Here is a 27173-nt window from a genome sequence, read left to right on the forward strand (position 1 = left end):
TGCCTAGGATTGATACATGAGTTAGAACTCATTTATCAACTTCCCTAGCATTGCCTTGGGAGACGAGGTTAGAATAAAACAGGATGTAATTGTGAGAAGGAGGGTGAAAAGGGCGGCAGGGAGGATGGGCTAGAACAGAGGTTCTCAACCTTCCTAATGCCGCGACCCTTTAATACAGTTCCTCATGTTGTGGTGACCCCCAACCATAAAATTATTTTCGTTGCTACTTCATAACTGTAATTTTGCTACTGTTATGAATCGTAATGTAAATATCTGATATGCAGGATGTATTTTCATTGTTACAAATTGAACATAATTAAAGTATAGTGATTAATCACAAAAACAATATGTAATTATATATGTGTTTTCCGATGGTCTTAGGTGACGACCCCGGTGAAAGGGTCGTTCGACCCCCAAAGGGGTCGCGACCCATAGGTTGAGAACCACTGGGCTAGAATAAGAACATCTCTCAGGAAAGGGCCGTTCAGAGGGAGAGCCACCCTGAATGTGTTCCTTGGAGCCAGGGGAGAGAAGCATCGAGATAGTGAATGTGTTGTGACGTGGGGGAGGATTTGCTGCTTAAAAAGGGAAAGAGAAAGCAGCCTGGTGCCAAGAAATTATTTTCCCTCCGGCTGGTTCTTTTCCAACATTGTTTTAATTTCTCTTCATAACACTGACTCAGTGACAGCCGGATAACTCACTTTGAATTTCAAGTGGGCTTAAATGCGTGTAGAACTACGGAGCCATGGAAGAATATTTCTGGGACAAAAATGAAATGGAGAAAGTATTTACTTGGCCTACAAGATGGTAGAATTGGGTATGTCAGTGACTTAATGGTTAGATGACTACTGGATGTTGTCTCTTTACATGAGTATAGGGTCTAATTAAAATTCGAATGCAAATTCTATCGACTTTTGTGTGTGTTTTATTTATTTAATATACACTCTTTTATGAGCCATTTCTGTAAATTTTGAGTTCTAAACCCTAGATTAGTCACACATTTTACTAAGTCTTTTAATCTTTCAACACACTGGCTCCTTGGAAAACTTCAGAGTATGATTTCCCTTATGTTATCGAAGAAAACCAAATTTAAAAACTTCTACAAGGGGTTTTCCTACCTGAGACGATCACTTATGTAATGCACTCAGTTCCACGTTCGCTTTCCCCTGTGTTTAGGATTGAGCCAGTCCCCTGGTACCTCGCTTGGTTAAAGGGGAGACTTTCCCATGGGCCGATTACGATGTTTATTTAAATAACTGCGAAGTTTCCTAGTGGATCTTTTTCTAGAGGCAGGGACTCTTTTTGTTATTATTGCGCCCAGATCTGCCTGACTCCCTGATGCTTGTGGTATAAAACCAAAATGCTCTACTGAACGCTGACATGTCCGGAGCTTGTCGGTGCTAAATTACCTTTCAAAAGCGGCCAATGTCTCAGCCTGTCTCTTTAAAAAGAAAAAAAACAAAAACAACAAAACCTTCCAATTTCTTAACTGCTGAAAAGAGCAGCGCTCACATGACTGGTGAAAACAAACCTGATGCGCGTCTCCCTCTCCCCGCTGCCCCTTTAGAAACTGGTCCTGTCCCCAGTCACCACCTTCTGACCAGTTGAAAGTCTGATAAATTGTTGAGTGGGAGGGGAAGGTGTGTTTGGCTCCATTTTTCATGATCATTCAGCCAGCCATTCCAAGAATGGGGGAAAGAGCATTCAGAGTTGGAGCATGTATTGATGTTACAGGGCATAGCCCAGCCACTTCCAGTTGGTTTCTGTGTAACCAATTAGCTCTGAAATGGGTAAGGTTAAAAAACAAAACAAAACAAAACTAATCTATCATAGCAATCAGGGATTAGGCTTGGGCTACACCGCAGTTCCTGCTCTAAGCTCAGGTCTCTAGGAGAGAAATGCACGCACGTGACAGATAGTAAGCCCACTTCCTTCCCTCCCCTCCCTCAGCTATTCCGCGCAGAAGTACTGGCAGCTGACAGCTGTTCAAACAGCCCCCGTTCTCCTCCCAGTCACGGGCAGTGCGGGGGTGGCTGGCCACTTCCCACCACTCTGGGGGCGGTGGGTGGTAACCCTGACAGGTAACCAAAGCTACTTAAGAGGCCTGTGCCCTGTTCCAACACAAGTCAGCGTGTGCGAGCCGACCTTTGGTCAGAGAGCTGGGTGTGGCGTATTCATGGGCTCTTTCCAAGTTCATGTCAACATGGCCATCCTTTTATTTTGATGTAGGGTTAATGAACACAATTGCAATATTTAAAACGCAAACAGTGCTTATTGAGGACTCACCGGATGTATGCCAGTGACTGGGCTAGACTGTTGACAAACGCACAGGTGTTAGGCATGTTTTCAACTGGAATCTACCGGAGCTAAGAGACCCTAAGCCTGCGGTTCTCAACCTGTGGGTCGCGACCCCTTTGGCGGTCGAACGGCCCTTTCACAGGGGTCGCCTAAGACCATCCTGCATATCAGATATTTACATGACGATTCGTAACAGCAGCAACATTACAGTTATGAAGTAGCAACGAAAATAATTTTATGTTTGGGTCACAACATGAGGAACTGTATTTAAAGGGCCAGAAGGTTGAGAACCACTGCAAGCCAAGAAGGGACTTCATCTTCGGTGAGGGAGGCCATTTACCAATTCCAGAGGCATTTTTGTTTGTCACACCTGGGGAGAGGGTGGAGACCAGGGATGCTGCCAAACATCTGGTACAAGAAAGCCACCCCACCCCCTCCCATAACACAGAGTAATCTGGCCCAAGTCATCAGTGGTGGTGAGGCAGGGACATCACACCATAAACAGTGAAACTCTGTTTACATACCTGGCACTTCTCTAAATAAGAAAGTTTTTTTTTATTTTATTTTAATAGGGCTTGCATTGAATCTAGGGATTGCTTTGGGTAGTATGGATATTTTCATGATGTTGCTCCTACCAATCCATGAACACGGTATATTCTTTCACTTGTTTATGTCTTCCTCTATCTCTTTTTTCAACATCCTGTAGTTTTCCAAGTATGTCTTTTACCTCCCTGGTTAAGTTTATTCCCAAGTATCTTAATTTTCTTGTTGCTTTTCTTGTTGCACTGGTAAATTGGTTTTTTTTTTTTTTTTTAGTTTCTCTTTCTGAGAGTTCATTATTGGTGTATAAAAATACCACTGATTTTTGGGTAGATGAGTGGATCAAAAAGCTGTGGTACATTACACCATGGAATACTATGCAGCAGTAACAGCGTGGAGGGACCTGGAGAGTGTTATGCTAAGTAAGCCAATCAGAGAAAGGTGAGTATCACATGATCTCACTCATATGTGGTATCTAATGAACAACATCAACTGATAAGCAAAATAGATCCAGAGACTTAGAAGCACGGGACAGACTGATGAATTTCAGAGGGAAGGTGGGGGTGGGAGGGCGGGTGGGGATAGGGTAACCAGGGAACTTACATGCATGACACATGGACACACAATAGTGTGGTGAAGGCCTGGAAGGTGTGGGTGTGGGGCGGAGGGAGTCAATGGGGGAAAAAAGGGGGGACATCTGTAATACTTTCAACAATAAAGATAAATTTAAGAAAAAGAAAATTCTTTAAGAAGAATAAAATCTTGTATTGATCTTTAAGGACAAAAGAGGCCACATGTGGGCAGGGATAGCCCTGAGGAAAATTTCGAGGTCTTTCTAAAGCAGTGGTTCTCAACCTTGGCTGCACATTAGACTCACCTGGGAATCTTTTTAAAATCCTGATTTCTAGGCCCCATCCTCTGGAAATTCTGTTTCTTTGTTACGAATGTTGCGGCCCCACCCCATAACCAAGAAACAGAATTTCCGGAGGATGAGGCCCAGAAATCAGGATTTTAAAAAGATTCCCAGGTGATTCTAATGTGCAGCCCAGGTTGAGAACCACTGTTCTAAAGGCTCTTACCCTCTGCTTTTAAGGACCACACCTGTTGCCCATGAAATGTACTCACCAACTAGTCCCTTAAGATAACAACAGCCTCAACCTCAGCACCAACAGCTCACCCATGCGGAGCACTTAGGAGCTGATTGTTATTCCGAACAGGGCCCTCGCATGAACTCCACACGGGCATGTTGAAGTGGGCACCACAGTGTTCTCCTGCGTGGTTTACAGATGAGGAGACAGGACCAGAGGGGTTAACCCGCGGTCACGTGGCCCCTCAGCTATAAGTGCTGGAGCCGTGATTGTGACCTGCGTGGCTTGGATTCAGAGTCTGTTCTTCACTGCAAACAGCTCCACCGCCGCTTCGGATTCGAGCGGTCAAAACTTTATTTCATCTCAGCGACATTCCAGGTACGTGATCTCGGACAAGTTGTTCTCTCTGGGCGTCGTTTTCATCCTCCTGGGAGATGATGTACGATTTGATTTTGGTCGTGGTAGCGTTTAAATGAGTTAGTGCGTGGAAGGCATTTATTATGGAAAAAGAGTCAGTTCTCAATAAATTTCACGCATAATGTTGACCATAACTCTCCGCCGTGGCAGGCGCGGTTCAGGGGATCTGGTGGGGACAGTGTGCAGAGGGCGTGGGCTCGAGCAGAGTCAGCCCACGTCCTCTCACCGCCTGTAATTAGCCCCGTGCCTTGACCAGGTTAATAAGCTCTTTGGGCCTTGTTTTTCTTTCATTCTTTTGAAGGATTTTGCTAAATGGGGAATAACCGTTTGAAAAGCAAATTTTCCTGTAGAAATGCACAGGACAGCATCCGACATAAATCAACAGAAATGAAATGGTACATGCTGTGAGCCAGCTGGGGGTCATAATTACCTCTGAGCGTTCTACTGTCACCTGGCCTGGGCTACTTAAGTGGATTTTATCCTTTTGCGAAATCATCTCTTATGGGAATATTGCCTTTTATACTTGGATGGTCAGTGTGTGGTCAGGAAGATGTTTTGCATGCTTATGGTACATCCGTGTGTGTGCACATGTGCACATATGTTTGCATGGGTGTGTGCACGTGTGTGCGCACGGGTGCCTATGAAGAGGCTTTTGCACACAGAAAACCAAAGCACAGGACCAAGACTTCACGGATCTTGTCTGCTGGAGCAGGTAAGCACAAACCCTTTTAGCAGGTGACCGAAAGAGGGCGAGGGCAGGGAAAGCTGGCTGTGTTGATGGTTTGAGAGCTCATCAGCTGCCAGAGGGTGCACGTGATATGGTTGGAAACCAGGCGTCTGTCAACATTATTCTGGGCTTTTATTATGAAAATGTTGTCCATGACCCAGCATCTGTCCTGTCTCAGATCACTCATGCTTTCCTACAGCTTGTTCCGGTTCCACACCATGGCTTTTTGCTCTTGAAAGTGTTTAAATAGAACTGTCTTTCTCTCTGAATGTGTATCTTCAAACAAGGTCATTTTAGGAAAATAAGCCGTATATCATTGATTAGGATGGAAGTGCATGACTTGGAGTCAGCCTGACAGGCAATTAAAAGACACCTGGGAAGTCACTGATGAACCATGCTGGCTAGTTTATGAATCAGTTATTGCGGCGTGAAGAGTGAGGAATATGACAAGTTCACGTTCCTTTTGGGTCATTAAGGGCTGCTTTGATGTACTGACTGTCCCCCCACCTTCCCCCCACGAAAAACCACAGGACTTTTCCACACCAATACAGGAAATAGGTTATCAAGCAGGTTAGGCCATAGGATCAGTCTATGCTATATTTTTATTAATATAGATATATTATGGTCTTGATTAAAGGGCCGGCATTCTGAAGCCTGGTTTAAAAAATTTTTTTTCTTCTGTGTGTTTTTTGTTCAGAAGCGGAAACATGATTTATAAATTTTTTTCTAGGCCAGTGCAGAAGGTTTACAGAAAACGCATGAATCACCTTTGTAATGTATGTTGGGGTTGTTTGAGTGAAATAGCCACGTTATTCTGCAGCCTCTAACTCGTTAGAGATTATGTCAAAGAGTGGACCAGTGATGTGCAAAAGAGGTCATTGAACTCAGACATGTTGGGTTTCTCTGTCAATATTTTTGTTTTGTTATTCTGTTCTCTAACTCTACCTCTGAGCCTAATCAGGAGTCAGAGAAGACATCAGACTCAAGAGGGAGGTGCCCAGGCTATCAGATCTTCCTGATAAGATGGGTTCTTGCTTTTCCCAAAACTCTAAGACTGATTTCTTGTCTTCCTATAAGAGTCCATCAGGGTGAATGGCATCAATCCCCATCACCAGCAGAGGCCCAGGTCCCCAGACACCCCCTGCTACCCAGATATGTACATGCCTCCCTCTGCCTTGGGTCTCTTACCCTTCAGACCCTCCCACTCATGCTGACCTGTGGAATCTTATGCTGCCCTCAGTTAAGCTCCCTGCATGTTAACTCTTTTCTCTGAAGATTCTTCTTATATTTTTGCTTTAACACAGGGCTTCCTGAATGTCAGAGTTCCCAGAAGCGCCTAGGATGGTTGGGAAAGCACAGGTTGAGGGGCCCTAGTCCCCAAAGCCCTGATTCCTTCGGTCTGTGGTGGGGACCCAGAATTTGCATATCCAATGTGTTCCCGGGTGCTGCTGCTGCTGCTGGTTTGGGGGCCACACTTTGAGGACCAGTCCTCCAATGGCAAGCTGGTCCCCTCAGGTCAGTTTTCCCTCCATTCCTCTCACGAGGTGGCTGTTGTTTCATTCAGTTTCCGAGTACAATTATAATTTACAATGGTTTTGGTGTTTGCTTTACTGTTTTCACATTAGTCCTCTCCACTCCCTCCTCAAGTGCATGAGGAAGCCTCCAGATTATATCACCTGCAGCACCTTTTGTGGTCGTTCCAACCAACCTTCTAATCACTCTCCCTTCTTCAAAAATGTTAGCATCTGGACAGCTGCGTTTCTCTCTTCTGTTATATCTGCCAGTATTCTTGGTGTCTCACCATCCACATACATGACCCTGTCACTGTTTCTGTCACCTCATCCTCTTTTATCACTCTCTTCCCCATAAAGCTTAGATTCCAGACCCAAGAACTCCTTCAACTCTTCCCTACATTTCCCCTGCACAACGCTAGCCCTGGCGACACCCAGCTCTGTCTATTCTGGGCCCGGGCCCAAGAAAACGGATACAGCCGGAAAAACAAAAAAACACAGAGCCGTGCTGCTGGTTTCCACCTTGAATATGTGATTTTTAAAATCCCAAATGGGCTTCTAGCACAGCTGTGATGCAATGGCCTCTTTTGACAACTAGTCACTGGATGGTTGAGGCGGACTCTCAAAATCTCAGACAAGATGCAGAATAAAATAATGGTTGCAAGTTGGGATTCTGGAGTCAAACATACCTGGGTCTAAACCTGTCTCTGACTTTCACCAATTGAATGTCTTGGAGCAACATGGCTAGTTTATTTATAGCTTTGTTGCCTCGTCCAGAAAATGGGATACATGATAGTTTATACGTCATTTTGGTGTGTGAAGAGTAAATGAGGGAAAGCATCTCAAGTATTTAGCATAGGGCCTGGCCACCAGCAAACACGTGGTAAATATTAGCTATTATTGTTAATAATGTCATTGAGCTTATCAACTACACCTTAAGTTTTTCCAAGGCAGACACATCTTTGGAGCATCTGAGTAAAGTGTTCACCTATACGGGTCCTTCTTTCTATAGTTCTAGTTTTTCCAATGTTGGTTCCTATAAATGGTGTCTCAGTGAGTGTAGGTGTGTGTTGTCACAGCACGGATCTCATTGGCTAAACCAAAAGGTTCAGGTGCTTGGATGCTCTCTAGACCTGGAGGGAGACAGGCTGTCAGCACATACAGTAGGCGTGTGTTTTTCCTGGAGTAATTAAATGTTCTCCAAGTCCAGCCATGCCTTCTCCCCGACCTTCTAACCAACAGAGTGAAATGAAAGCAGTTTGGAGGAAGCAGTAATGTAGCAATAAGCAAGTTTCTGTCGTTAGTACACTCGGGTTTCCTCAACAACCACGAAGAGCTCGGTTTGTGAAATGTAGTGGGATCATTAAGGGGCGAGCTGACAACAGGTGCAATGCGTTGTCTCTAGAATTCAGTTCACCACAGACACAGATTATTTCTAAAGTCACTTAATGAATGACATAGGAAATGGGAGAAGGCAGAGATGTAGGGGCAGCTAAGAGTGAACAAAAGTCTGGTCAGAATATGTTAAAAAAATTAACCAGGAAAAATAAGACAAATCAAGAAAACATTAAAAGACAAACCACAGGTAAAATTAAGAAGTGTCACCATGAGGAAATCTCCATTAGAGATGGCAAGAGAAAGATGAGCAGGTAATGATTAGTGATAATGACTTACTAATGGCCGTTCTCCATCTGTCCCCAATGTGACAAAACCATAAACATCGAATTATACTGAGTTCAATGTCTTGGTAAAAGGCCCGTGTTTATTCCTTTATACTTTCAAAGAGCAAATCATTTTTATTTTTTTATGGAATTTATTGGGGTGACATTGCTTAATAAAAGTAGGTAGGTTGCAGGAGTATAATTTTATAATCATCTGTATTCAAGTCTCCTTCCATCACCATTCAAAAAGCAAATATTTTATTTGAGCAAAGGTTATGACATTGGGATCGCTGTGGATAGTTTTGTTAGGCAGCAGATTTTCTCTTCAGCAACAGATCCTTTGAAATAAATTACCAGCTGACAATTGTAATGAAGTTTAAAATGTCACCAACTATAACTCACGGATAAAAGGTGAAAATTCCTGCAGTGTACAAATGCCTCTTCTAGTCCCAAAACAAAAAGGAAAATAACATACCCAAGAAATAATAGGCCAGTGGAGGAACTCATTGTTCATTCAGAACAAACCTTTTTTTTTTTTTTGGAGTTTAAAGTGAAGGAGAGTTTATTGGGGAAGCAGGGAGACAGAGGTGGGGGGCGGGGTGCTACTCCACAGACAGAGCTACTCCCAGTGGGATGTACTTCTCTCATGGAGGCTCATTTAATGGAGGGGTAGGGCACTCAATAAGGGGGCAGAATATTCATGACTTTTCCAAGAAAGGGGTGGAGACTTCTTGGAAGAGCACCATTGGCCATTTTATATTCCTAGGTGGGCTTTTCTGGATAATGCAAGGACTTTTCCAGCTATAAATGGTGTCTGAGTGAGTGTAGGTGCATGTTGTCACCCACGTGGATCTCATTGGCTAAACCAAAGGATTCAGTTACTAACTCCATTTGCCCTACCCCCTTCCATATTTTTTTTTCTACTTTGGGGTATGTTTTTATTTTACATATAGTTTAACTCCTAGATAGCATTATTGTTATGTTAAGTCAATATTTACTTAGATTTATCCATACAATTACGGTGTTTGGTTTTGTTTTAATTCTTTGTTTTATGCTTCTGGCTGGGGTCATATATCTTTTCTTGCCTTTTTATTTGACTGTTTTCTTTTGGTTTTATTATTTATTTTATTTTATATTTCCTTCACCATTTATGCCCTCTATGCCCTCTTCCACCTCCACCCAGTTCATCACCAGGACTTAGCAACCTCCAACAAATTTCATGGTCCTGGTAATTATTTACCCTTCTCCCTCCGCACCTCCTAAGTCAGTGGTTCTCAACCTTCCTAATGCTGCGACCCTTTAATACAGTTCCTCATGTTGTGGTGACCCCCAATTTCATTGTTACAAATTGAACATAATTAAAGCATACTGATTAATCACAAAAACAATATGTAATGATATATGTGTTTGCTGATGGTCTTAGGCGACCCCTGTGAAAGGGTTGTTTGATCCCCAAAGGGGTCGCGACCCACAGGTTGAGAACCACTGTCTAAGTGATCAAAATATTGTACAAGACAGTGCAATAAACCACTCATTTCATGTCAATGTAAATAAAATGTTTATAAAAATAATTTATTTTACAAACAAAATGTTAGTGAGAAGAGAGGCCCTGGTTTTCCTCTTTTTTGAGATGATTTTGAGACAATTGTGAATATTGTTTGATATTGCAATACTCAACAAGTGGTCATTTTTTAAAGGTTATTTGCAACCTAGAAGCTGCAACACTATCAATAAATGTTTTGGGCTCTGTTATATTGAAAGTCATTGCTCTGTCCTGCACTTTGAATGTATCTTTTTCTTTTGCATAATTCTGTATCTTTGTGTGTTGGGCATTTAGAAAATACTGAGTTAAGCAGCTCTTTCAAATATTGACACATTGCATTCCATAATATGAAGGTCTGATATTTGTTAACATTGCCATCAGAATCAGCAAGCGCTTTGACTGCCTCTAAGCTGCATGTTCACAGTGGCCAATATAAGGCTTCCAAAATTCCAGTGTTCTCATGAAAGCTCAACTTTTATCACCAGCAGGTAACGCTGTCAGTTTAATTCCTTGAACTGACAGCCATCCTTTGTTCATTTTTCAAGAAAATGTCTGCCAAATACCAAAGTCTGAATAACCGCAGTTGTCTGTCAGTTGCTCTTTCAAGTAAAAATAGTGTTCCCGGAAAAAAAAGAGCCCGCTCAGTGCATCACTCAAACGCTTGCAGACGCGTAAGACAACCCTGTACTTCACTAAGCAGCATAGCGTTTCAGAAATGTTTCCTATTCCACTACACACGTTAACAAAAGTATGTATACCGATTGGTGGGAATTTAATAAAATGAATGCATTTAATGTTTTCTCAAGACTGTTCTTAAATGAAACTGGTAATCTTTTAGCTGCATGTGCTGGCATGACCTTGAAAATAGAATGACCTGAAGTACAGCTCAGTGGCTCTGCCTCAATGCCTACTAAGGCACCGGGAGCTGTACTCTCCATGGCTTTTCAACCATTGGTGGAAGACACAGGCTAACATCTTAGTATGATTACCAATGTGTTTTTATCTCTTGGACCTCCTGAAAGGATCATGGGATGTCCAGGAGTCTGCAAACCAAACTTTGAGAATCACTGTAATAACTCATTCAGTTCCGTAATGATAATGTCCCTGTTTAACAGTACAGAGAATGACATTAGGAGGCCAATCACATGCCTAAAGCCATAATATAGAACCTGCAGTTAACAGTACACTAGTATGTATCCTATGTGTCCTATTACATTGATTTTCAGAAATCATAGTCGAGAAGGTGTTTCTTGCAGAAAACTGTGCTGATCAAGAAAATGGTGGCACTCTTTGTTATAAAGATACCAGGATGAATATGAGACATACATGAGCTTTGAAGTCAGAAAAACTTGATTTGAACCACCATTCTGCCTTTTACTACTGTGAGTGCCTAGGGAAGTCACTGCATTCCTCTACCTTATTTATGCGTATCCTCCATCGTCAGCACATGGCCCTTCAAATCGTACAGTAGACACTCAAATACTAGGACATTAGATTTGCCAAGGACATTTTGGGCTGAAGTAAGCACATTTTAATTTCCTTGATGTGTTGGCTACTTGAAAAACATTCACGGAAGTCGGAGGGATTTTCATAGGTTTCTGTCTGCCGGGAGCCGGTCCATCCTTGCTGTTTCAAGGGCCTGGCATATATGGAATACTGTTCTTAATATGTTTGCTCACCTTCTTGGCGCTGTGTTTTAACCAAGGTCACCTCTCTGAGAAAGGTTGTTTCCCCAGGTAGGGATTTTCCCCTGAAGTTAGGGAGGGAATAATACCTTTTAACTAAGTACCAGGCGGGTAGTTAATCAATTTAACTACAAACAATCATGCTTAAGCTACATAATCTTTACTCCCTGGAATGGAGATAAGAAACGCCCTAACCTTTGTAATAGAAATTGACAGGATTAGAATCAACTGGTATAAATACAGATGCAACAAGACAACAACAGACAGAATTCAGAGCACAGAACTCAGAACACAGAACTAAGGAGACAGGGCTTGGAAGACAGGACCAAGAGAGACAGAGCCTAGGCACAGAACCTACACAGAACGTTCTCTAGGGACAGAAGAACTTCGCTGGCGAGAGCATGCCGGAGGATCCTGGACAGGGACTGGCCTTGGAGCCTGGAGGCGGAGCCTGGAGGCGAGAGAGCATGGCAGGGGATCCTGGACTGAACCTGACTGCAGAGATTGGCAGGAGAGCCTAACTAGAACCTGGTGACTGAACCTGACTGGAGAACCTGGACAGAACCTCTCTGGAGATCCTAAGCAGAACCTCTCTGGAGATCGAGACCAGAACTTGGCTGGAGATCCTGGCTAGGCTGCTGATCAACTGAACGCTGTCTCCATGTCATTCCTTTTTCGCCGACTCCGTCCACACCTTTGGGGACCCCTGGACCCACTGGGGTTGGACCCCGGCATATGGCGCCCGAACAGGGACCCCTAGGTAAGCGCCCCGCACTCGGGACGGATCGGACTCCACCGTAGGAAGAGGGTGGATAGTCTTCGCCGACTCCGTCCACACCTTTGGGAACCCCTGGAATAGGATTCCCCTAGGTAAGCCCCATTATCGGGACGGATAGGACTCCACCATAGGAAGAGGGTGGATAGTCTTCGCCGACTCCGTCCACACCTTTGGGAACCCCTGGAACAGGATTCCCATAGGTAAGCCCCCCCCATTGAGAACCCCCACATTCTGGACGGATAGGACTCCACCAGGGTGCTGCAAACCCCCCTACAGAGGATAAGTAGGGTAAGAAGGTGGATAGTACAGAACTTAGATTGAGAAGATGTGCCATACTGAGTCCAAAGAAAGAAGACTCTGTATTGATTCTTAGATTGAGATGTGCCATACTGAGTCCAAAGAAAGAAGACTCTGTATTGATCTTTAGATTAAGAAGATGTGCCATACTGAGTCTAAAGAAAAAAGACTCTGTATTGATCTTTTAACATATATGCTTGCTAGCAGAGGAATTAAGGTTACTCCCAGTCAGACAGAACATTTTATACAAGAAATACGTCCATGCTTTTCTGAGGAAGGAAAGGTGCCGGAAAGGTAAATGTAGAGGCATGGGAGAAGGTAGGCCCAAGGAGCCTTATCCTTAACCCCACTGCAGCCTTTCCACCCTGGGAAAGTGCAGGATTGGCAAGCTCTCCCTGGGGTGATAGATCAGGACTCAGATAATAGCGGAAAGCGCCAATCCTATTCTTAAAATGGACATAAGAGAGCATTTGAGGTTTTTCTTTTTAATGCCTGCTTTTAAAAAATAAAAAAGGGGGAATTTGCCGGGAGCCGGTCCATCCTTGCTGTTTCAAGGGCCTGGCATATATGGAATACTGTTCTTAATATGTTTGCTCACCTTCTTGGCGCTGTGTTTTAACCAAGGTCACCTCTCTGAGAAAGGTTGTTTCCCCAGGTAGGGATTTTCCCCTGAAGTTAGGGAGGGAATAATACCTTTTAACTAAGTACCAGGCGGGTAGTTAATCAATTTAACTACAAACAATCATGCTTAAGCTACATAATCTTTACTCCCTGGAATGGAGATAAGAAACGCCCTAACCTTTGTAATAGAAATTGACAGGATTAGAATCAACTGGTATAAATACAGATGCAACAAGACAACAACAGACAGAATTCAGAGCACAGAACTCAGAACACAGAACTAAGGAGACAGGGCTTGGAAGACAGGACCAAGAGAGACAGAGCCTAGGCACAGAACCTACACAGAACGTTCTCTAGGGACAGAAGAACTTCGCTGGCGAGAGCATGCCGGAGGATCCTGGACAGGGACTGGCCTTGGAGCCTGGAGGCGGAGCCTGGAGGCGAGAGAGCATGGCAGGGGATCCTGGACTGAACCTGACTGCAGAGATTGGCAGGAGAGCCTAACTAGAACCTGGTGACTGAACCTGACTGGAGAACCTGGACAGAACCTCTCTGGAGATCCTAAGCAGAACCTCTCTGGAGATCGAGACCAGAACTTGGCTGGAGATCCTGGCTAGGCTGCTGATCAACTGAACGCTGTCTCCATGTCATTCCTTTTTCGCCGACTCCGTCCACACCTTTGGGGACCCCTGGACCCACTGGGGTTGGACCCCGGCATCTGTCCAGGGGAGTTTAGTAAGTGGTCATGGATATGGACAATATGGAATGGGAACCAACAATCCAAACACATATCAATGTAAACTTAGCTCTTCTCTTGACATTTTCTTGTTTCCTTACCAATACATTTGAGTGGAGTCTCTTACTTGGGAAATGATATCTCGAATGACCATCTATCTACCCACTTGTAAGATTTTTAAGGTATTCATCATTTTCAGTTTCTTAACTATTTATAAATTAACCTTAAGCAAGTATCATTTGATAAAGATAGACACAAATATTTTCTTTCTTTTATTTTCTCTGCAATTTTTTAATGCCCACCCCTTGCATCTCTATTAGACTGTAAGCTCCTTGGAAGCAGAAATTATTCCAGTGTGTGTTTAACATGTTACTGTTAGTGCTGCCAGAGTACCCGAGACATAACAGACGTTCCATATATAATAGTTGTTGAATTAATAAATGAATGAATTAATTAATTAATAAACAGCTTGAATTTAGGGAGTGACATTATATCTTTTTGGCCCCCTTAAAATGCATTCAGTTCAGAGATGTGTGTATAATTTTATAATTTATTCAGATTTATCAAACTGCTAATACCTGCCTGGAACAAAGTCTTTGCTTTTAAAGGTTGGCCACAAGTAACTTTTCCCAGAATGGAAATTTCAATAATTAAGTTTGGTTCATACATCTGTTTAACATATTTGTATAAAATGGTATATGCATTTCAATTTTTAAAATGTTCCTTAAAGTCACATTTTAGCATGTGTAAGCTGGTCTTAACTACTTGTAAATCACCTTATCTATGCCTAAAGTTACGGCTACAATGACTTTATAGAAGCATCTGTCCCATATATTTTTTTAAAACATTTTAAAGTAAAGATACTGAGTGATGAATGAATTGGAAGAGTACCTGAAGTTGAGAAAAGAATGATAAAAGAACCAATTGTATACAGGAAGGATTGAAATAAATTTGTGTCAACAGATACAGCCAAATAATGCAAAAAAAAAAAAAAAAAAAGGATGAGAGTTAAACCATTATTTTCAATGGTCTAGAGCCAAAATACCATGTAAAACAGACTCCCAGATTGGCAGATTTATGAAAGTCATAAAAACTTGTGACCATAAAGTTTTTAGAGGGAAAAAAAAAAAAGACTGCACACCATTGACTTTGAGGTTCAGGATTGAACTGAACTGAATCTCTGAGGGGAAGAGTTTTGTGGTCCAGTAAATGTCTCCATAGTATTCACAAACTCTACAGTGGGGCCTTGACTTACGAGTTCAATTCGTTCCTTTAAGGAGCTCGTTAACTCAAATTACTCTGTCAATTCAATGCAAAAAATCAGCCGAGACAGCTGGTATCTCAAAAAAACTCGCTAGTCAGGACACTCGTAAGTCAAGGCCCCACTGTATTGGCCTTTCTGTGAAAGACAGCTCGTGGGAGATGTCATTGTATCACCCACCTCCTTCCAAGGATAGTGACTAAGAGCTGATACCTATGGAATGTGAATTTCAGGCCAGGCCCTTCAGCTCCAGCTCTGACATCTATCCCCACCTTCACCCCCGCCCCGTAATTTCTTGCTCGAATTACTATGCTAGTCAATATGTTGCCTGCTTCTGCCCAGCCTACTCTGCTATAGTTTATTCTGGATACAGCAGTCAGAGGAATCACTTTAAAACCTTGGGATTGTTTCCTGTTCTACTCACAGTAAAATCAAAAGTCTTGTCAATGGCCTTTGAGGTCGATGTGACCCTCCCCCTCCATTCTTTCTTTTCTTTTTAATCCTCACCTGAGGATATGTTTTTATTGATTTTGGAGAGAGAGGAAGGGAGAGAGAGAAACATCAATGGGTTGCTTCCCAAAGTGCCCTGACCAGGGAATGAACCCGAAAACTTTTGGTATATGTATGGGGGAGATGCTCCAACCACCTGAGCCACCTGGCCAGGGTTCCATTCATTCATTGATTCCATCTCCTTCTCCCTTGGTCTCTATGTTTTCCATCAAACCACAAGGGCACATTTTCAACTTAGATCCTTAGACCTTCTTTTCTCCACCTGGGATGCTCTTCTAGATATCTTCATTGCTCATTCCCTGACCTTTGTAACACTGTTTTGTTCAAATGGCACCTTTCCAAAGAGGACTGCCCTTAATAAAAGCTAAACTACACTCTTCAACCTCCCACAAGCATTCCCTGTTACCTCTTAAACTGCTCAATCTTTACTTATTGGCCTCTAACATGCTAAATAATTTACTCATTTATTAATGTTTTGTCATTGCTTTCTGGACCTCACCCAAAAGTGAGTTCAAGGACAGGGAATACCTTTGCTCATGGATGTGTCCCTATGCTTAAAACAGAGCACGCTAAATCGACGTTCAGTATGTGTTTGGATTATGTCACTGAATCCTCACAACCATTCTCTGGGAGGGTCTAGGACTGTGATATCATGTATGATTTAGAACCTGTGGTTAGCTTTCTTGATTTCTCATTGATCTTAACATTCATGTAGAAAATTCACATGCATGACTCCAAATGACTTCCATAATGTAGTTTTTAATGAGCAGGTTTGGATGATAGTTCAAGGAAACTGTTACAACATGAGATAGCTTGATTTTCTAATTAATTATTTGTTGCCACAAATGGATTTCAAATTCCTGAGGCTAACATGCCGCTGGTATACATTTTTGCTTTGAAAATTGTTAGCACCGTGATTAAAAAAATTCCCTTTAAAACATGCTCATCCATCTTCCATCTCTGTTTACATCTGAGAACTCCCATCCATCACGTGTGTGGCGGCCGCGGTCCTTTGCTTCTTGGGCCTTGTGAGCGAGCTGTCGCAGTTGTGGGACACGGAGCCCCTCATTCCAGAGGCGGAAGGTCGGCAGTAAACATGCTCTGCAGAGGGCGTTTCTGCCAGGAAAGGGCTTGTTCCTGTGTAGTCAATGGCGTTCTAGACTCTTAATTATCTCACATCAAAAGCCTCCAAGTAGTTAAGTGTCTTCATCAGGAAAGAAAACAAAAGCAAGCTCAGAGGCAGACATAAGGCCTGTGTCATAGTCTAGAACAGTGATGGCGAACCTCTGACACGCGTGTCAGAGGTGACACGTGAACTCATTCTTTTGGTTGCTTTTTCTTTGTTAAATGGCATTTAAATATATAAAATAAATATCAAAAGTATAAGTCTTTGTTTTACTATGGTTGCAAATATCAAAAAATTTCTATATGTGACACGGCACCTGAGTTAAGTGAGGGTTTTTCAAAATGCTGACACGCCGAGCTCAAAAGGTTCGCCATCACTGGGCTAGAATGAGGGAGCCTGCCCGGCTCAGTGCTCAGTCCAGGAGATGAGGAGGACGCTTCTTAGCAGCTTGGAGCACCCCCAAGGAGACTCCTAATCGGAGGGCCTGGTTATTTTTCTGCTTTTCTTTACTCTTCTCCTCCTCTCGGCTGCACGTAAAGATTCCGTGGCTGGCTGGCAGACCAGAGGCGCTCACGGAATTTTCATAAGTTGCTGCCAGAAAGGACAACCTCTATCAAATATGTTTTCCTAATCAAGGGAATTTTGAGGAAAAAACTCCAGGAGCAGCTTCCCCTGCTAGAGACCCTCCTGGGAGTCGAACATCAGGAGAACGGTTTGGGGGAAGAAGTTCTAACCCAGACAAGAATTTTTCTTCGTTGAGTAAGAGTAGGAAGGAGTTCAGGGTCTTAACCTGGGACCACACCCTATGTGTTCAATTCCATGAAGTCAGTATATGTCTAAGAATTTGGAACAGAGCAAATACCCAATAAATATTAGCTATTATCAGTTAGTATTCATTTAAACCCTACTAGTGTGCTAGGAGTTATGTAAAGTATTATTTAATTCTTTCACTCTATACAGGCATATCTCAGAGCTACTGCAGGTTCACTTCTAGGCCACCTCGAAGCGAGTACCCGTCACATGGCTACGGTCACATTTCTGTAAGCTACAGATTCGGATGCATTTTGTTTGGTTCACAAATAAAAATATGTGTGACTTGACACTTGGAGTCAGAGTATACAATATCCATCCGGGTGCCGTCGTCATCACTTCCTATTGTGTACTGTGCTGTCTTTAGTCATTTTTTGTTTACTTTCTTCTGTTTTCAACACCTATTTGTTCAGGGCCTCCTGTGTGCCAGGCGCTGTCTGAAGGGTGAGGGTTATACCCGTGAGCACCACAGGGGAGAATAAACACATACTTTGTAGCCTTCATCTACGGGTGTCCTTGTCTTCTCCCTGCCTCCCGGGTCCAGGCCATGGAGCCATCAGCTGGTGCTCAGGGGGCAGGAGGAGAGGGAGAGCAGCTCTGAATTCCAGTGGTCAGCCCCCTGCAGATCTGTGCTAGAGACTGGCGGGCCTCATCTTCTAACGGCCGTGCTCCTCACTTAGTCCTGGCCGACGGTTCAACCAACAGCTGCTTATTTTAATTGTCCTGCTTTAAACATGTTCCCTTGTCTGGCATTTAAAACTGCTTTTGCAAGTAAGTGGGGTATTAACCTCAAAGGCACGGGTAAGACGGGATCATCCTAGATTTGAAGCTGGAGTATTTAAATGCGGAGTAGTCGGGAAGGTGAGCACATTTCAATGGCTGAGTAATATTAATCACATTGATATATTGTAGTTTCTTTAAATCCTTTATTACCTCACGTTTAAGATGGTTCCCTTTTTCACTGCAATGATTAACATAGAAATCAACGTATTTTGTATAAAATTTCCCCTGTACATGTTGATATTTTTGTCTTGATTAACAAAAAATGTACATACTGGATCAAACTATAAAAGCACTTAAAGAGAAATTCCCAAAATATTTCCTTTTTCTGTTTTTGAAAGCAATGCCTGGGTCTCTATTTTACTACAACCAGTTAGAGAAGGGTATTATGATTTTGTTTCAAACAAAGTATTAACTAATAGATTAAAATATCTCATTTTAATTTGCACCTCTATATTTAAAGGTCCTATTGGATGATCATTTAGTTATTTTATGTCTGAATTTTACCATTTTACAGTTGGGTTTTGAATAAGTCATGAGGGATTGGGTCATGCTGTGATAATGTCCTAATCCCAAAATATCAGTGGTTTCACACAAGGAGCATTTATTTCTCCTTTATGTAAAGCATTTCGGATGGAAGTGCTCTCTTAGGAACAGGCTGTTCCCAGCTTGCATGTCCATTATCTGGAACCCAGGACCTCCGGGTGGGTGTGCTGGGGAGGAGAGGGTCCCACGCGGGCTTTTCGGTGCCTGGGCCTGCAAGGAGCACACTTCTCCTTTTCTCCCAGCCCACTGGTCAGAAGGAGTGAAGTGGCTTCCTGCCCCTCCTCCCCCCAGATAAAAAGTGCCTAGAGAGGAACAGGAGATTTCTGGTTACCTGCAACCTTGCCGGAATCATGCATATTCTACCCTTCATCCGTTTACTAATAAGCAATTGAGACGCACAGCCTCGTTGGGGCAGAACGTTAGCCGCTGACTCTCCTTTGCTGCCGCCTTTTTTACAAGTTTGCTGTTTTCGTCTGCATGCACCACAAGTACTAAAATGGCTCAGGAAAAGTCAAGTGTCCTTATATTATTTGTAAAGAAGATGTCAGAGGAAAGCACGTCAAACTTGCAGTATTTCTTAAAAAATCCCTACCCGTTATGTCCTGAAGGAGAGGAAGGATCTAATCCCAACAGCTGACTGAGGGATCGTGAAGGAAAGGAAGAAGGTATAGAAAACAGCAATGGTAAGAGCCACCATAGCACATTAGGGAAGTCGGTGTGAAAATGAGCAGTTCAGGCGCCTGACTGTTCACACGTCTCTAGAACTTGCGTGGCTTGCCGTATGGCTAGGTTCCCCCAGGAGATCATTTAGATTCTGCCTTCGGGGAGGATCACCCACACAAGTGAATTAAAATATAAGCTAAATCCGGCTTTGTTCAAATGTGCCTCCACCCCAGCCCGTGTCTCTCCTCTGCTCCCCTGCCTCCGTCCCACCCACACCCCCAGGAAACACAGCGACAAAGTGACTTGATTCATGCTTCCAGGCAAATGAGCTTGGACATCTCCAGTGGCTTCCTTGCATTGAAACATGAAGAGCTGGTAAGGCCCTCCAATAGCCAAGGCTCTGGGCCAAGCCAGGCGAGGAGTCTGATGCAAGCATTGATATTTCTATATTTTAGGGGTGAACTTTGCTAAGGTATTTCCCCGTTTTTTCCCCCCATCCCTTCTTTCTTAGTTTCTTGCAACAAACCTGTTGTTAAACTTAACATGACATCTTCCTGCAAAATGTATTGGGCGGGTCAGAATCACATGCCATTTAAAAAAAAAAAAATGAAAACAGCAATGTCGGCTGAGCTAGTCCCATGCGTTCATTCCAGGTTCTTTTTCTGCAGATTTTGACCTAGAAGAATTTTAATTGATTTAAATTTAGATTGAACTCTTTGTCTCTGCGATTGCTTCCAGTGCTTCTTTATGTAATCTCTCCCCGACTTCCATTGCCTCGGCAGTTTCCTTTGCTACTGAGCTGCTAGCGTTGGAGTAACCAAGGACCAGGCCTCTCCAACCTCCTTCATAAATGCACCTCCTCCCCGACTCCGTTTTGCCGAAGGAATGATTAAGTAGGAAAAAAGGAATAAAATCTCGATGAGGTGATGACTCCTTCTGGTTCCTGTGAACTTTTACCCAGTAGAGCCAGCTGACTTAATGGGAGTTGTTATCTGCTAGTAGGAGGCGTAGGTAGGAAGATGGCAATGTCCCTAATGAGATGCAATTTATTAGTAGCTAAGTCTTAGCGAATCAGTTCTCCTGAAATAGGCTCCATGCATTCACGATACTAAAGGGCAAGTGCCAGTGATTTTCTAATGGAAGAAAATCAAAGCTGAATTTCAAAAGCCTAACAAGACAGATAAGAGTGGAGAGGAGAAGTCTCAGGCACATTTACTTGGTTTTCAGAGAGGAGCCCCTGGCCCTGTGAATGAGTCCTGAGTGACTCCGGGCGATTTATTATAAATGATTATCAGGCAATCCTCTCTGTGAGGAATGCAGTTGTATTAGGCAGAGTGTTTAATGTGGGGGAAGCCACCAGGAGGCAATTACAACCCTAAATTGGGTAACACAATTCTGGAAAGACGGTTCATGGACTCACATTTCACAGTGATGAGGTTTAGGAAGCTCATTAAGAGCGAGGATCCCAGTAGGAAGAGCGAGAAGACAGAAGTTTGTCAACGTGCCAAATTCCCAAGTGTTTTTAGCTCTTTGGTGGCGAGAGGGGAAGAGAGTTTTGTTCACAAACATATGGCCAATGTTGATAAGATCTAATTATATGTTTGCAGCTGTTTGAATCTGTAAATATCTGAAGTTGGTCAACATTATGGGCGCATGACAAAAGCAGTATAAATAAAGGAAACTAGCTAAAAATTGAAACAACAACAACAATCCCTTCTGAAGGGAGGAAATTAGGGGCTGAGTTTTCTAAGTGTGACTTAAACAGGATAAAGAGAGGAACAATAATGCTCTCCATACACGAAAAGTTGGCACCTCAGTAACAGGAGTTCTGGAACCAATGTTTGTGTCCTGGGAAACCCGAGACAAAATTCTCACCAGTCGGATATCGTAAATAAAACGTATCAGTGTTATTAAAGGACGACGTTGGTCATTTAGATCATTTAGATAACCTTTGACATTACACGTAGACTTTTGTAGGAGACTCGCATTTAATGATTCTTTAATAGGATGTGCCATTTAAATTTACAATCTGTCCAATGAAAGATTATATTCCGCCCGAACTAAATGTGGCTAAATATACAAGAGTGGTAGTTCCAGATGTGAGATTATCCTCCTACCATCAAGGTCAATTCAAACCTTGCCTCCAATATGCTTCAACAAGTGTAAAATTTTCGTTCTTCCAGGGGACCAATCAATGGGTTCGATGTGCATGAACTGACTTAGAGCTAGCAACATTATAGTGACCTCTCTTGATCAGTTTTTGAATTTTTCTGGTTATATAAGTCAAGCAAATAGTTCTTCATCCGTCTCACCCTGGAACACTATGATCTATTTAGTCATCACCATAGACACCTGTGGGTACAGTAACCTGAGAGCCCCTCTGCCCTCATTGCCCATTGCACTGATTCTATCTACCTCACCTCCACTACAAGTGCCTCCCTTTGGATAGTGAAGAGGCCAGAGCGCTAGCATCTCCTACTTCCAACTCTAGAAAGAAGCCATCCCACCCAGCTCCTAAAGACACCAGGGATCCCTCAAAAGTGCATTCTCCAGGGCTTTAGTAAAGCGAATGTCCTTTGGGCTTTTCCAGAGAACATGGTCAGGTTCTGGATTTTCTTGTCTGACCAAGTAAATATACTTTAACATACACATTTCCCAGAGCTTTCTGACCCCTTCTTCCAAAGCCACACTGGCATCTCCATCTCATTTACCTTTCATCCTTCTAATGTCTCAGCTTCAAAGAACATTCTAGCAGCCAGTGAGTACTGCCTCCAAATATTTCTGGCAGAATGTTAAATTGTAAGTCTCCAGAAACTACTTCAATGTTAAGAAGCGATTTCTTATCTGATCTTATATTCTGCCTATGTCTCAACCCAGCATCCTCAAGAGACACTCCCGCATGTATCCTCCTGGATCATGTGAACACCTTAGCCAGGCCCTACTGTCCTTTGGTTGCACAATGATTTTCTTCCTAGAGCAGGGACTGTATTTCCCTCTTTGGGCCTGTATATTTCTAAGCATTGGTTCGTGACACAGTCTTTAGATACAACTTTTATACCATGCTCATTTCTACATTTGCGGGCCTGGAGCAAGAGTAGAAAGGGAGGCCCACATACCATATGTCAAATATTTAAAAGTTACATATCAAGCTAACAAACTGTTAAATAAAATCTGTTCTACTTTCTGTTCTTGGCAAATTTATCTACATAATTGCAAAATTGAAAGATATGTTCAAAGGTTCAGTTTTTATATGACTGAAAGTTGGCCAGATACCAAAGATGAGTGAATTTACTTATTATTGTGCATGCCTAGTGTTTTGTTCATAAGCCAGAAATCTTTGGATGAGTAGTGAAATAAAGATATACACAATTTATAAATGATTATGTATTTTAATAATATATATTTTTATTACTTTCATCCTAGTAGTCAGTTATATTTATGTAATCAATATTTTCACATAATTAGTATACTATTGATATGATTTAAAGACTTGAAAATTAAATAAAATGTGAAAGTATGTAAAATATTTTAATATAAATTATTTTATTTAACAACTATTTGAGTAATAAAGCTTTATATGAATGTAATCTGAAATATAAATTAAATACAATTAATTTTTTTTACACATTTTAAAGTTATTATGAATTAGAATGTGAGAAGGAAAACAAAGGAATTTCAGCACTACTAAGAAAATGGTGTTAACCTGTAATTTATTGCTCTCACGCTGTCCCCAAAAGGAGATTTGATGAGTCCATTTGCCTTTTTTCTTTGTGAAGCATTTGCTCTTCACGCCCTCTCTCTACTCTGATCAGCGTCTTCCCACTACATTCGTTATGATCCAAACCAACAGGTCCATGTGTTTGGATTGGGTGGACTTTTGATACAGGAACCAACAAAGTGCAGGAGATGCAGAGATGTGTTGGGCTGGCTTGCCAGGTGCTCAGAATGAGCATAGATGTGTGAGACTTGGCAGTGATGTGCCCATTAAGTGCTGGCTTCGGAGTGAGGCACCCATGTGTTCCCCTGTGACTTTATCGTGTGCTATGTGGAGCCGCTGAAGGCGATGCTCAAGCCCGGGCCACACTTGTCCAAAGCTAAGGGTGGTTCTACATGACTTTAGGAAGAAAATAATTTTTTTTAATAAAAGACAGACAATATGTGCATATATTCATCTCTGCTTTCTCATTCCCTACTATGCCTCTAGTGAGGTTTTCACAATCTTTTTATTAGCATGTAAATGCAGATTTACCTGAAAAAATATGCTTGACTCTCCAGATGTAAATCCTGTTAAGTAATTCCAGCAATACTAGAGAGATGGGAACTATGCAATGAGTTTCCATCTCAAGCATGTTCCGGAGTCAGTTAACTAGTAATGCTTATAACTAGTCAGTTAACTAGTTATGAAACTAGTGGTAATTGCCCAGAGCCCAAAGCTCTCCTAGATGTAAAATTATGAGGGATCCTATTTGAGAAGGAAAATGGACTCATTAAGCACTGATGGGAATATTTTGCCATTGTGAAGCTCTTTTTGTAACTAGAAGTGCATTCTCCAAATTTAGAAGTTATTCAAAATTTCTATGTTTAGAGTTACAACTAAAAATCTGTGTCTCTGTTAAAATTAGTTTATGCTCAACCAAATGAGTTTCCTGTTTTTGTTTTTGTTTTTGTTTTAGAAAAAAGCTACAAAAGTTGGCATAGGCATCTCATTCCTCGCTATTCCTCTCAGAGAGAAACCTTCTAAATTACTTGAAAATAATTTAGAAGGTATATATGTTTTAATCTTTAAAACTGGAGGTTATAATCAAACATTTTGGTTTTAGTAAAAGTCTCCAACTCTTAAAGAAAAACTTTTATAGTTTTCTGAACTTGAATTAAAACTATAATCTATCTTTAGAATTATTGAAAAGAACAGGGTCTAATTAAAAAAATAACAATTACAAAATATATCACCAAAGAACAATTTTATGTATATTTATTTTAAACAGTCAGTTCCTTAGCTGCAGAATTCACTTAATCTGAAATCCTGTACATGAGTAGTTAAGAAATATACTTTATGTTTAGAAGGTTATTTAGGGATTTGAGGTTGACCCAAATTTCCTATTAAGACTCTACTCTTTCTCTGGTTTTGCTCCTTTTCTTATGAGAAAAAAAAATAAACTAAATGAAAACTAAGCCAATATGATGTAAATTGCAATCTATAAATCTCAAAATCTTTTGGGTGGTGGTGGCACAAAACATAAATTACACTCATGAATGAAGACAGTTGGAACAAAAGTTCAGAGTTGTTTTATTACACTGAGTTCATGACCAGTAGCTGTTTAAAATTTTTTTTATTATGTAACTAGAGGCCCAGTGCACGAAATCTGTGCATGAAATTTGTGCATGGGTAAGGTCCCTAGACCTGGCTGGCGATCAGGGCCGATCAGTTCCCCACCTCCTCCTTCCCTTGCTCCCTCAGTGTTCCACCACCACCCCTGGTTGCCTGACATGTTCTGTGCCACCCCCTGGTGGTCAGTGCATGTCATAGTGAGTGATCAAACTCCCGGTCTTCCGGTCAAACTCCCAAGGGGACACTTTGCATATTAGCCTTTTATATATATAGATGGAGATTGGGTAGAGAGGGAAAAACTCTTTAGTGTGGGTTTCCTTGCTGAAAGACCAACTGTCCTAGATTATGTCCAAGCATTTATGATACGCATAGCACTTTGCTATGTGTAACACAAATTGTGTGATGGCTGAAACAGGTTCCTAGTGTTTCAGAATGAACAGTGGTACTTTACAAGAAATAATAGGGCTCTCTATCATTAGCTGGGCATGTGTGTGATTCCATACAGAGTAAATCCAGTCTGAGCTTAAGAACCATAACTGTACTAATTGTGAATTTTTGGAGGGCTTCTAAAGTCTCCTTTTTCCATTTCCATTCTTTTGAAGTGATATTTACTGCAAGTTTTGAAAACGGGTAATCCACTGACCAAATTTGCCCAGTATTCCTATTTTGTTTGGCTTACTTGTCTTTAAAAACATAATGTATTTTATTGTCTTTAGGTACTTCTGCAGTCCCCATAATGCCCTGCTTTATAATATCAATATCATTGAAAATTTCTAGCAATTACCTTTGAGTTTGGTTTCTCCACAATTTCCTCTTTCTCTTTTTAGGAAAGTCTATATATTTATCTATCTATCCATCCTCTATTTCTGATTCTTTTCTTCATGTCTTAAATGATTACCTAAAAAAATTATTTCTTTACATCAGTCCTGAATTGTGGGTGAATTTATCTGTACTGTCCTTCAATGTTCTGATTCTCTCTTTGAAATATCTATTTCAGAGTATACTATTTATTGTCTTTTGTTTAATAATAATTTTAATTTGCACTTCCAAGATTTCAAATTGTTTGTTTTTTATAGATACCTCTTCTTGTTTCATTTATGCCTATCTGTACATTTTTTCAAATAGTCTTTTCAGTTATTATTTTATCTCATCTCTACAAGAATCCTCAGTTCTTTGGGTTATGCGAATCCAGACCTGGATTTGTGCCAGCAGTTGAGCTGCCTCACTACAGTGACAGTGGCCATATTTCAGACTGAGTGGAGAAGCCAGTGGGGAATTAGACCCACAATACTGGCTTTGATGCATTCCCCGTTTTCCTTCTACATATGCTGCACTGTATATACAATACACCTCGCGTGGGACACTTTTAGGCTCTGTTTGCATGACAGGGATTGAAATTCCCATCTCCCTAACCTCGCTGGTCACTTCACTTCCTTTTGTATATGTTAACTCATCAAATATGCAAGATATATTTATGTCTCTTCAACTTTACCTTTTCTTTAAGCCATTGCTAATCCCCCCCCCCCCATTATTCTCTCATGTAGTCTAGTCGAACTGGTCTCTTTGATAACTATTTCAGTGTGTTTATATATTGTGGGTTCTAAAAACATGACATATTCACCCAGAAAAAAATCCCATTGGTAAATAAATGGAGTTATTATAAATACTATATTTGTAAAATGTGAGAGAGCATACAATGTATTCATGAAGTCAAATACTCCAGATGTAGTTTAATTTGTAAAAGCACTGAATGTTGATCAGGCAGGCAGAAAGGGAGCCTTGGAGCAGGCTTAAGGGAGCACGTGTGACCTAGGCCTTCTCATCTGGGAGCAGAACGGATGGTATCTGCTCATCAGCAATGCCAGCAGCTTCAGTGCCTCATTCTACAGGTGAAGCAACCTCCATGTCCAAACAGCTCAATTAGTGACAAAGGGTGAATCAAAACTCAAGTCTTCAAATTATTCCATTTAATGAGCTAATGAATTAGGTTTCATAATCTATATTCAGACGAAAGGTCTACTTCGCATAGGTTTCAAAGGATATATGCCAAAACATGCCATTTGATGTTGGGTCTTTTAAATTTTCACCAATCCCCAAATTATGATCTAGACTTTTGTTTTGCTCACAAATAATGTTTGGAACCAGTCTCTTCATTCCATCTGTGACATGCACCCTGGGGTCATTGTTGAATATTAGAAGTGAGGGATGAAATAGGGTTTGGAGATGATGTAAAAGTCTAATTTATA

General features: G+C 41.7%; 1 protein-coding gene across 3 annotated transcripts in view; it reads left to right on the forward strand.

Annotated features, from left to right (window-relative positions):
* The window catches only part of KCNJ2 (potassium inwardly rectifying channel subfamily J member 2), a 259346-nt gene that overhangs the window by 115472 nt on the left and 116701 nt on the right, over nucleotides 1-27173 (forward strand). The window contains exon 1 of one of the 3 annotated variants that reach the window (XR_009449349.1): nucleotides 4053-4304. The exons of the other annotated variants lie outside the window; for them this stretch is intronic. The gene's annotated coding sequence lies outside the window, so the exon portion shown is untranslated. Of the gene's footprint in view, nucleotides 1-4052; nucleotides 4305-27173 lie in introns of those variants that run through there. 3 annotated transcript variants of the gene reach the window in all.

The sequence above is a fragment of the Myotis daubentonii genome, chromosome 16, assembly GCF_963259705.1.
Source record: "Myotis daubentonii chromosome 16, mMyoDau2.1, whole genome shotgun sequence".
Taxonomy (NCBI): domain Eukaryota; kingdom Metazoa; phylum Chordata; class Mammalia; order Chiroptera; family Vespertilionidae; genus Myotis; species Myotis daubentonii.